This window comes from Centroberyx gerrardi, chromosome 2 (genome assembly GCF_048128805.1).
Source record: "Centroberyx gerrardi isolate f3 chromosome 2, fCenGer3.hap1.cur.20231027, whole genome shotgun sequence".
Classification (NCBI taxonomy): domain Eukaryota; kingdom Metazoa; phylum Chordata; class Actinopteri; order Beryciformes; family Berycidae; genus Centroberyx; species Centroberyx gerrardi.
In genome coordinates this window covers 1416477-1419166 of record NC_135998.1, presented here as the reverse complement: position 1 = coordinate 1419166, position 2690 = coordinate 1416477, and the positions used below count along the sequence as shown (strand labels likewise).

Genomic DNA, 2690 nt, shown 5'->3' with positions numbered 1-2690 from the left:
CCAATTTAGAGCCCCTGCTTCGGCCCCACACACCGGGGAGCGGCCCTCTATCTCTGGCCGGCCCTCTATCTCCAGCAACTCCATCCCCGTCCTCCCTACCCGCCTGCCTGCCTCCATCATGGGTGAACAACCTCCAGGAGTTACCCACCCTCCAGAAACCTCAGCACCAGCCGAACCTGTAGGCCGACTCTTAAGCACCCCTCCCCGGATACAAGCAGACTACCATCCGCCCAAACTTTCGTGCCCCTGGTACACCAACTTAAACTTTCGTGCCCCTGGTATTCCAACTTAAACTTTGGTGCCCCTGGTACACCAACTTAAACTTTCGTGCCCCTGGTATTCCAACTTAAACTTTCGTGCCCCTGGTACTCCAACTTAAACTTTGTGGACCTGGTACTCCAACACTATTTCACAGCACTGTCATTTTTCTCTGTGCTCCTGGTACTCCGCCTGTTTCCTCCCCACAGCCTAAGTGTAACAGCACTTTGTCAATTTTTAAACAAAATATTTCTTTCTGCTCATGGTACTCCCTGGAGCTCCAGGGAGGTAGGAGAGCGCTGTGGCAGCTCTGCCCGAGGCTGTGCGCCCCTTCCTGGGCAGGGCTTTCACCCAGAGCCCCTGGTGGTGGTTGGACTTTAACTTTTTTTTTTTTTTTTCTATCTGCTCCTGGTACTCCGTGGAGAACCAGGACACCGCCCCACGAAAACCCCCGCCGCGCGACGCACGAGGCGCCGCGGACGAGAGCCCCGTGAGGCGGGCCGCATGCTGCGCTTCCGGCGGCGGAGAGAGGAGGGCGACGGGGCGACTGCTCCCCCCACCCGGGCCCACGCCCTAGGCTTCCGTGCTCACCGCGGCGGCCCTCCTACTCGTATGGGTATGGGCCTGACGCTCCAGCGCCAACCATTTTCAGGGCTAGTTGATTCGGCAGGTGAGTTGTTACACACTCCTTAGCGGATTCCGACTTCCATGGCCACCGTCCTGCTGTCTATATCGACCAGCACCTTTTCTGGGGTCTGATGAGCGTCGGCATCGGGCGCCTTAACCCGGCGTTCGGTTCATCCCGCAGCGCCAGTTCTGCTTACCAAAAGTGGCCCACTAGGCGGCTCGCATTCCACGCCCGGCTCCAAGCCAGCGAGCCGGGCTTCTTACCCATTTAAAGTTTGAGAATAGGTTGAGATCGTTTCGGCCCCAAGACCTCTAATCATTCGCTTTACCAGATAAAACTGTGAGACTCTGAGCGCCAGCTATCCTGAGGGAAACTTCGGAGGGAACCAGCTACTAGATGGTTCGATTAGTCTTTCGCCCCTATACCCAGGTCGGACGACCGATTTGCACGTCAGGACTGCTACGGGCCTCCACCAGAGTTTCCTCTGGCTTCGCCCTGCCCAGGCATAGTTCACCATCTTTCGGGACCTATCGCATGCGCTCACGCTCCACCTCCCCGACGGTGCGGGCGAGACGGGCCGGTGGTGCCCCCGACCCCACGGGGCTGGGATCCCACCTCAGCCGGCGCGCGCCGGCCCTCACTTTCATTGCGCCACGGGGTTTGTTGGACCCTCTGACTCGCGCGTGCGTTAGACTCCTTGGTCCGTGTTTCAAGACGGGTCGGGTGGGTTGCCGACCCCTGATGCCTGTTGTACGTGGGCCGATCCCCGCCCGGGCGACGCGGTTGGAGCGCACTGAGGACAGTCCGCCCCGGTCGACAATCACGCCAGGAGCAGGGGGCCCCGTCCCTCCCCTGGTGGGGAGAGAAGGCGCAGCGAGCACTCAGTCCACAGCCCCGGAAAGCGGCGAGGTCTGGGCAAGGGGGGCTGTAAAGCTCACGGCCGGAGCCGCGAGCCACCTTCGCCTCAGGCCTTTCCAAGCCGACCCAGAGCCGGTCACGGCGCACCGCCGCAGAGGAAATGCGCCCGGCGGGGGCCAGCCAGCGCCGGGGAGAGGTCCCGCGAGGGGATCCTCCCGCACCGAGCGACCGTCCCTAACCCGCCGAGTTGAATCCTCCGGGCAGACTGCGCGGACCCCACCCGTTTACCTCTCAACGGTTTCTTTTCCTCCGCTTAGTAATATGCTTAAATTCAACAGCTTTGCTCGAAGGCTTGACCCCAGAAATTTTTTTTCACCACTGTACATAACTTTTCGAATTTCGAATTTTCCGAATTATGCGTCGTATATGTCGCATAATTTTTTTTGCCATCTCGGAAACCGCGAGGGCGGCGACGTTGAGCGAGGTTTAGAATAAGGCCTCAGGCCCTTGTCGACTCAGACGTGCGGCGGGGTGTGCGTGCGGCCTTGTCTCAAAAGTGTACAACAGATCCAATATTGTCTCAATGGGCCCTCACTGACAGAAAAACTGCCAAAACGGCGTTGGACGGGCGAAAGTGAGATGCCACCCCGTGCCCGGCCCTCCCCTGAGTGCTTGAAAGCTGTCCGTTCGTCGTTGGATGCATTTTTGGATTTTTTATGAATTTTTATGTGTTTCAGGCTTTGCGCGCGACACATCAGTCGCATGAAACTTACCGAAGCATTTTCCTCTATATCTCCGCGTGGGCTCGTCGTGCACGGAAAATTTAGGCACCGTTGTTCTCGACTTCTCGAGACGGATCCGACGGTGCCGGATGTTCATAATTGTAGACAAATAAAATTCTCCATTATGTTGAATGGGGAATATTGCGGCATGCCAGGGGAACATG

The 2690-nt window shown here is 58.1% G+C and overlaps 1 pseudogene; it reads right to left on the bottom strand.

The window, feature by feature from the left end:
* Positions 1-790: 790 nt before the first annotated feature.
* LOC144542628 (28S ribosomal RNA) lies at positions 791-1584 on the bottom strand (annotated as a pseudogene).
* Positions 1585-2690: the final 1106 nt, after the last annotated feature.